We start from the raw sequence: 10,177 nt of genomic DNA on the forward strand, positions 1-10,177 counted from the left end.
TGAAATTTTTTGACAAATAGAGGGACCAAAAGAGTAATTTAATATATTTTTTTATGTATAGATTTATATATGGTATGTAATTTTTAAATGCTAGATTTCAAATGAAAGTGCGTGTAGACTTGATAATTAAAATGCATCTTTTTATATATATATATATATATATATATATATATATATATATATATATATATATATCCTTATATAAACATATTTATATTTGTATATATTTTTGTGTATTTAGGTTGTATTATTTATTATTATAATTAGATTTGAAAAAACCATTTATTTAGTTTATAGTATAGATGGTTTAATTTTTAGAGTGTTACATAAATGACAAAATACAAAAAAAAAGACTATAATTATATTTAAATTAAGCTTTTTTATTATTATTTAATAAACTATTTTTATTTTTTAAGCTATTTATTTATTAAATTAAGTAAATAAAAGATATGTTTCAATACTTTAAATATGACATATTAAAAGTAATATTTTGATTATTCTTATTAAAATTTGATATATTCATTAAAAATACTTGATGTTTATTCCTCGAGGGTTATGTATAATACATTATTAGACTGCATTAAATAAGTTTTACCTTTAAGAGGCAATAAAGTTAAAATTATTATACTAATTTAATATTTAATAACATGAAATTGAACTATATTAAATACTGTATTTATTACGAAATTACTGCACCGGTTACATTACTACTTCGTTGTCGTTTAGTATGTTACATTTAATAAGAACTTCACATTTTTTTCTTATAAATAATCAAGAGACCAACTTCTGATATAACAATAATCACCAAATTATTATAACAAACATCAGAATTTCAAAATTTGCAACATCATGAAAGATATGTCAAAGAAATCATTCATATTAGCACTCTTATTTGTAATTTTCGCAATAGAAGTTTATTATGGTATTTATTTTCTGTTTATCGTATGGTTTCTGAATATTATATTTTTCTTGTACATACCTATAATAAAAACATGCAATTATTTTATAGGTCATTCAATTTCAATGGAATCAGTCACAAAAGATGATGCTATAGTTGTATGTCCATGCCAAACAAAGAAGGATTGTCTTCGCAATATTCGCTCTCTACCATGCGGTCCATCTGTAGTTACTTGCTTTGAGGGATATTGCCGTTGTAATCATAACCAGAAATCAGGTATTCAAATTTGTTTATTTTTTACAATTAAACATAATATGTTGATATAAAAGTTAAAAAAAATGCACTATTTGTCAAATCGAGTGTGTGAAAGTCTTATTTATTCGGATTTCAAAAGTTTTGTGGTAAAATTGGATTGATATTGTAAATTAATATGAAATTATTTCTAACTATTTTTTAATTATTTGGTTTATAATATTTCAACTCATTGATGGTTATAACATCCAAACCTCCATTAATAGTTTTAAATTGCAGTCGGTCATTTTTCTAAAACTATTCTAATTCTCTTTAAAAGATCTTAACATTTGAAATTATAAAATTTTATCAAAGTCTAAATTCAGACCGTAATTAAATATTCTGGTATGAAATTTAAGTGTTCTTACAAAAGGTATTCTTCTATGTTATTTAGAAGATTTTTTTTATTATTTCTTTCGTAATAGATATTAATTTCTGGTTTTTATGATTGTTTTAGTAGTTATGGTTAAAAGCCTTTTTTATAATGTTTTATATGAATTAGGTTTGCCCCCATTTTTTTAAATTTATTTTCTTTTAATAATATTTTTCCAGTAAAAACGTTATGTTTATCATGAATTTATAAAGAAAAAAAAAACAAATTGTGACTGTTTTCAGCATTCTCGTGACAAAAGCGTATTATTCTATCTATTTTCTATTATATAATCATTATTAAATGCTTTATTTTATTTAGTTTTATTAACATTATAATTATTGAATTTTGCAGATAATTTGTTTCCGAGAGAACCAATAGGAGAGGCAGGAGTGAATGATTCTACATGAAACATTTTAAATAAATGTATTTGAAAGTTGTAAGATTCAAGACTCTCATGGGATAGTTCTAGCCTAAATAATATTATGAGCTGTATGGTTCATAATTGAAATATATAAAAGCGAATAATAAATAAAAAACTTTCATTTCTTTCATGCCCGTAATGCACTTTAGGAGCTTCCAATAACTAAACTAATTTACGATTGAGCACTCGTTTAGATATGTTGAAGTATTTTTCGGTAAATTTCTTTATGATAATAAATATAATAAAAACTAAATTAGTTATTAGAACCTTCTAATTTGTTTTTTAATATTTACTAGATGGTTTATCTATTATTAACATGTAGTTTTGTGAATTTTAGTTATTAGAACTTTCTAATTTGTTTTTTAGTATTTACTAGATGATTTATCTATTATATTGATATGAATCACAATTGATTTTTTTATTTAAAGAATAACATAAATGGAATAAGATGGATATTTTCTCTGATAAAATTAATTTTAACCAAATAGCTCCAAATAGGGATGGCAACGGGCGGGGTGGGGACGAATTTCGCTATCTCATACCCATTCTCGTAGAAAAAATCTATCTCCATCTCACCCCCAAATTCAACGGGTATCAAAATTTTGTCTCATCCCCATCCCCACCGAGTAACGGGTATAACCTCGTACCTAGAGATGGCAAATAAACCCGTTCCCGTGGGTATTGTCCGAACCCGTCCCCGTTTTGACAGGGAATCCCTGCATTGACTGGGTATGGGTATGGGTATGGGGAATCCCGACTTTTTCAATTGGGTATGGGGATGGGTATGGGGATGTACATATCCCCGCCATATTACCCGTCCTCGTTTAAATTATTAAAATATTCCTAATTAATTAAATAACCATATATATATATATATATATTATTTTTTATTTATTCTAATTATTTGGTTTGTCATGAAACTCATTCACATTTCAATTATATTTTTCATTGTATCATAATCTTTATGTAATTATGTTAAAAATATGTATGTTAATTAAATTTTGTTATGTCTCACATTTGAATATTTCTATTATTTTTTAATATTTTTATTTAATGTATATTTTTCTTTCACATAAAAATGTTTAATACTCTCAATTTAAGTATTTAATAGCACAAACATTAAATTTACTAGGTAATATAAAAAAAATCATTTACTTATTATTCTTATTATTAGTTTTTGTTTCATTTGAATAACTTTTTTATTTCACTAAAATACTTTTTGTTATTTCTCAACTACTGAGTATATATGTTGATATTTGAAAAGTTTTCTTAGATCTCTAAGATATTTTTCAACTTATCATATCCTTAATTATACATTTGTTTTCCTTTGTGCGATTTCTTTCAATAGTCTCTCAAATTATTTGTAAACATTTATTATTTTTTTAATATTTTTATTTCTTGTTTATTTTCATTATGTAGAATACTATTTCGATATATTTTATTTAATTATTTTTTATTTTTTAACTCATTATTAATCATACTGTAATTTTGTCACTATAATTGTATAAATAACTTTTATTTACTACAATATAAAAATTTAATGTAATTGTCAATAATATTTTTTTATCACCATCCAACATAGTTGAAGTTCAAAAGATACAAGATCTATGTTAAAATTTTATTATTATGATTTTCATTTGTTCTTTGTATCATTTTGATTAAGTAATGTACTATAACTTTTATTAGTGTATAAAAAAGAGATTCATTAGAATTTAAAAGATTGAAGTAAACAAACATTTCAAATATATTTTAATTTGAATATTTGTTTTCCTTTTATATTTTTTTAAAAATATTTTTAAATTTTATCAACTAGGTTTCATTAATGTTTGCAAATTTAATAAATGTGTTGGTTCTCATGAAATTTTATTTGGTATTATAATCTAAGATGTAAAAAATTATAATTTATTTTAAACTTTTATTATGATTATTATTATTTTTTTGTATCATTTTGATCAAATGATGTATTATAACTTTTATTAGTGTATAAAAAAGAGATTCATTAGAATTTAAAAGATTGAAGTAAACAAACATTTAAAATATATTTTAATTTGAATATTTGTTTTTCGTTTATATTTTTTTTAAATATTTTTAAATATTATCAACTAGGTTTCATTAATGTTTGTAAATTTGATAAATGTGTTGGTTCTGATGAAATTTTATTTGGTATTATAATCTAAAATGTAAACAATTATAATTTATTTTAAGCTTTTATTATGATTATTATTTGTTCTTTGTATCATTTTGATCAAATGATGTATTATAACTTTTATTATTGTATAAAAAAGAGATTTATTAGAACTTAAAAGATTGAAGTAAACAAACATTTAAAATATCAATTATGTTCTTTGTATCATTTTGATCAAATGATGTATTATAACTTTTATTAGTGTATAAAAAAAAGATTTATTAGAATTTAAAAGATTGAAGTAAACAAATATTTAAAATATATTTTAATTTGAATATTTGTTTTTCTTTTATATTTTTTAAAAAATATTTTTAAATTTTATCAACTAGGTTTCATTAATGTTTGCAAATTTAATAAATGTGTTGGTTCTCATGAAATTTTATTTGGTATTATAATCTAAGATGTAAAAAATTATAATTTATTTTAAACTTTTATTATGATTATTATTATTTTTTTGTATCATTTTGATCAAATGATGTATTATAACTTTTATTAGTGTATAAAAAAGAGATTCATTAGAATTTAAAAGATTGAAGTAAACAAACATTTAAAATATATTTTAATTTGAATATTTGTTTTTCGTTTATATTTTTTTTAAATATTTTTAAATATTATCAACTAGGTTTCATTAATGTTTGTAAATTTGATAAATGTGTTGGTTCTGATGAAATTTTATTTGGTATTATAATCTAAAATGTAAACAATTATAATTTATTTTAAGCTTTTATTATGATTATTATTTGTTCTTTGTATCATTTTGATGAAATGATGTATTATAACTTTTATTATTGTATAAAAAAGAGATTTATTAGAACTTAAAAGATTGAAGTAAACAAACATTTAAAATATCAATTATGTTCTTTGTATCATTTTGATCAAATGATGTATTATAACTTTTATTAGTGTATAAAAAAAAAGATTTATTAGAATTTAAAAGATTGAAGTAAACAAATATTTAAAATATATTTTAATTTGAATATTTGTTTTTCTTTTATATTTTTTAAAAAATATTTTTAAATTTTATCAATTATGTTTTATTAATGTTTGCAAATTTAGTAATTGTTTTAGTTCTCATGAAATTTTATTTGGTATTATAATATAAAATGTAAACAATTATAATTTATTTTAAAGTATTTAATATCGAAGAAACAATCATCATTCTAATATTGAATATTTGATAATATTATGTTTCCTTTATCATAATTTTTTTATTATTTTATAAAAATTAATTAAAATTAATATTGAAATAGTAAGAAAATGGGTATGGGTATGGGTACGAGATTATACCTGTTACCCGGTGGGGATGGGGATGGGTCAAAAGTTTAATACCCGTTGGGTTTGGGTATGGGGATGAATTTTTTTACGGGGATGGGTATGGGATAGCGAAACCCGTGCCCGCCCCGTCCCGTTGCCATACCTGTACCCGTTTTCTTACTACTCCAATATTAATTTTTATAAAATGATAAAAAATCTCGGTAAAGGAAACATAATATTATCAAATATTCAATATTAGAGGATGATTGTTTCTTCGATATTAAATACTTTGAAATAAATTATAATTGTTTACATTTTATATTAGAATACCAAATAAAATTTCATGAAAATCAAAATATTTATTAAATTTGCAAACTGCAAAAATTAATGAAATCTAGTTGATAAAATTTAAAAATATAAAGGAAAACAAATATTCAAATTAAAATATATTTTAAGTGTTTGTTTACTTCAATTTTTAAAATTCTAATGAATCTTTTTTAATACACTAATAAAAGTTATAATACATCACTTGATCAAAATGATGCAAAGAACAAATAATAAACATAATAATAAAATTTTGACATAGATCTTGTATCTATTGAACTTCAATGTTTGTTGGATGGTGATAAAAAAAAAATTCATGGTAATTACATTAAATTTTTATATTGTAGTAAATAAAATTTATTTATACAATTATAGTGAAAAATTACATTATTATTGATAATGAGTTAGAAAATAAAAAATAATTAGATAAAATATATTGAAATAATATTGTGCATGATGAAAATAAACAATAAATAAAAATATTAAAAAATTAACAAATGTGTGTCTTAGAAACTATTTGAGAGACTATTGAAAGAAATCGCACAAAGGAAAACAAATGTATAATTAAGGGTATGATAAGATGAAAAATACCTTAAAGATCTAAGAAAACTTTTCAAATATCAACATACATACTCAATGGTTTTAACGAGAATTGTTTTAGCGAAACAAAAGTTCTTCAAATGAAACAAAAATTAATAATAATAAGTAAAGAATTTTTTTTATATTACCTAGTAAATGAAATGTTTATGCTATTAAATACTTAAATTGAGAGTATTAAACATTCTCATGTGAAAGGAAAATGTACAATAAATAAAAATATTAAAAAATAATAAAAATATTCAAATGTGAGACATAATTTTTTTTTAATTCATATTCATCATTTTAACATAATTACATAAAATTTATGATAAGATGAAAAATATATTGGAGATGCGAATGGATTTCATGACAAACCAAATAATTAGAAGAAATAAAAAATAGAAAGTATATATATATATATATATATATATATATGGTTACTTAATTAATTATGAATATTTTCATAATTTAAACGGAGACGGAGATATGGCGGGGACAAGTATTATGACGGGGATATGTACATCCTCATACCCATGCCCATATCCAATTGAAAAAGTTGCAGATTCCCCATGCCCATACCCATATCCATACCCAGTCAATGCGGGATTTCCTGTCCAAACGGGGACGGGTTTGGACAATACCCACAAGGACAGGTTTATTTGTCATCTTTAGTTCCAAAGGGTTATGTTTTTCAAACAGGAAAGATATCATTTTAAACAATGTTCGAAAAACCTTTTTAAATAAACATTTGATATTTAAAGAAATTAAGAAATGCAAAACAAACATTTCTTTGTTGAGATCCTAATGGTTTGATTCACATAATAAGAGATAAGATAGTTTTGATTATAACACAAAGAACAATAAGACGATAAATACATATTAAGACTTCATGGTATCATACATACACAAAATTAAGATTAAATATGTTTTTTTCCTTTAACTTTTAGTGAAAATTGAAATTAGTCCCTCTTGGAAATGTTAAACCAATTTAGTCATTCCTCTCTATAAATGCGTTGATTTAGTCTTTTGAATCAAATTTTATTAAGTTTATTTGATGTTTCAAACACAATAATCATTATATAATACCTTCTTTAACACAATAGTCATTACATAATAGATATTCATTACCTCCGATCTAATCCTTTTATTTATTTTTAATTGATTTTCTACTTTCGCTTTATAAGTTAAAAAAAAAAAATTAAAGATTTCATCCTTATATTTGATTAAGTATACTTTGGTGTATCTAGAATAATCACTATGAACATTAAAAAATAATTTTTACCACCTCTAAACTAATTTGTTTTAGATATGCTATAATTAATATTTTTTTAATTTTTAACTTTAAATTAGTTATAATCAATGATAAAAACAAAAAGTATAAAACATTTAAATACAAAAGGTAATAAAATATTGTAGAAAATAAAAAACTTCATGTATAAATCTTTAAAAACATATTTAAGCTCAAAGAAAATGATCGATTTTGAATTAGAAGTGTGTGTTTCTAGTTATTATTAGCTAAAAAATTATAATTTTTTTTAGTTATTTCACAATTCCTCATAAAAAATGTTATTATTACATAATTTTGAAAATTCTTTGGTATAGTTTGAATTTTTTTTATGAACGATAACAATAACATTTAACTATGATTTTAATAATACTAGTTTAATAGTTTAAAGCCTTAAATAGTCATTTGGTCTTAATTTTGATTAAGTTTTTTCAATTTGGTCCCAATTTAGGAATTGTGTTCAATTTGGTCATAAATTTCATAAATATCATTCAATTAAGTCTTTTTATTTAACACCATTAAAATCGATAACATAATAGTGTATATGGTGGATTGTTCTTGTGATGTGGTGCACTATAGATTAACGTGGCCGTTTTGATGTGTATACAATAGATGTTGAACTTGAAAAGGGATATGGTTTTCATTTGTACACATGTGGAGCAATTAAGGGCTTGTTCTACTTGAAGAATTTGGTTGCCATCCTCCTTCTGTTGAAAAGGTATGTCTCGTGAGGCATCATTTTCTTCTTAGAATAGTTGGGTTTTTTGCGATTCATGCCATGGTGGTGGTTATAAGGTTTTAGGCGTATGAAGCACCCTTGTAAAGTGAAGAAAAGATAGATTCCAAAAGATAATCTGCACTTGTATTATGGTGATGGGTTTCTTACAATGTATAAGAAGAAAGCTATAGCTTCATCAGCTATTAGCTAGTACAGATTCAGAAACATAAGACTGAGAAAAAAAAGAAATGACTAGCAGAGAAAGAAACAGACAATCAGAGAGGAAAAATTCTATCTGCCCCCTCTCTCCTTATTCTGCTGCCCTATTTCTATCATGGTGCCACAAAATCTTGCAGTAGAGAATTTGTTATTTTCTTCCTTCCACTCTTACACACTCCCATGTGCCTTGGATCTTGTGCCAGTTGTTTATTCTTTTGTTGACCATCATTTTTACTACTTTGCCCTGTCTCTAAATTATCCAGCTCACGTTCTTTGTTAGCATTACTCATTACTGAATCTGTTTCATTGCCCCCTTCTTTCCAAAGAACCTTGTCCTCGAGGTTAAGATTTGGATAATTCTGCTGCATCACTGCCAGATCCTCCCAAGTGGCCTCATAGTCTTTTAGACCCTCCCATTTGACGAATACTTGGGAAATATGCTCCCCACCTCTCAAAATCACTATAGAATGTAAGATCGCAATCAGTTGCAGAACTGGGTCGTCCTCACTTGTTATCAATGATAAAGGAACATACGGATTGGAGTGGTCCCCTTTAAAAGGTTTCAACAAAGATACATGAAGAACTGGATGGATTTTAGTTGACTCGGGTAACTGCAGTTTGTAGGCCACAGAGCCCACCTTTTGTAACACCTTGAAAGGGCCAAAATAACGCATGCCTAACTTGTTGTTTTTCTTTTGCGAGACTGACAATTGCCTGTATGGCTGGAGTTTCACTAAGACCATATCTCCAATGTTGAATTCCAGGTGGGTGTGCTTTTTATCCGCTTGGAGTTTCATATAAGCTTGAGCTCGCGTTAAGTTCAGTTTCAGCTGTGCCATAATTGTATCCCACTGTTGCAACAATTCTTGCAAATCGGGTGGATCTAGAGCATCCTGATTATACTTAGCTAACGTCGGGGGATCTTTGCCATAGACTGCTTTGAACGGGGTCATTCCCAAACTGCCATGATAAGCTGTATTGTACCAATACTCCACCCAGGCTAAAACCTTGAAGCAACTCTTAGGATTTTGAAAGGTAAAACAATGAATGTACATTTCCAAACATTTATTCAATACCTTTGATTGACCATCAGATTGTGGATGATATGCTGATAACATGGCTAGTGTAGTCCCTTGGGCTGTGAACAAATGTTGCCAAAATTGACTCATAAATACTTTATCTCGATCGAAAACTATGGATTTGGGCATACCGTGAAGTTTCACAATATTTAACATAAACACCTCAGCCACCTTCTTGCTATTATAATTCGCTGTCAACGTTGAAAAATGTGCATATTTTGAGAGTTGATCAACTACCACCATTATAACTGAGTATCCAAAAGAAGTTGGTAATCTAGTGATAAAGTCCATCGCCACATCTTCCCATATCAGATTTGGGATGGGCAAGGGTTGAAGTAGCCCTACAAGGGACGTGTTCATCGATTTCGCCTACTGACAGATAACACAGTGTTGAACAAATTGTCGAATATCCTTTTGCATCCTTGGCCAATAGAATTCTCTTTTAATTCTTGTCGTGGTTCGAACAATCCTTGCATGTCCCCCAATGGGCGAACTGTGAAACTCTTTCAATATATCCTTAATTAAGGATGCATTAGTGGGAATCACTAATC

At 25.3% G+C, this 10,177-nt stretch overlaps 1 long non-coding RNA gene across 1 annotated transcript; it reads left to right on the forward strand.

Annotated features, from left to right (window-relative positions):
• The first annotated feature begins 777 nt into the window (after nucleotides 1-777).
• On the forward strand, nucleotides 778-2,113 carry LOC146888289 (uncharacterized). Its single transcript, XR_014986671.1, has 3 exons — nucleotides 778-922; nucleotides 1,010-1,174; nucleotides 1,914-2,113. It is a non-coding gene; the product is annotated as an uncharacterized LOC146888289 (long non-coding RNA).
• Nucleotides 2,114-10,177: the final 8,064 nt, after the last annotated feature.

The sequence above is a fragment of the Vigna unguiculata genome, chromosome 2 (assembly GCF_037176805.1).
Source record: "Vigna unguiculata cultivar grain cowpea cultivar isolate G323 ecotype 2 chromosome 2, ASM3717680v1, whole genome shotgun sequence".
NCBI lineage: Eukaryota > Viridiplantae > Streptophyta > Magnoliopsida > Fabales > Fabaceae > Vigna > Vigna unguiculata.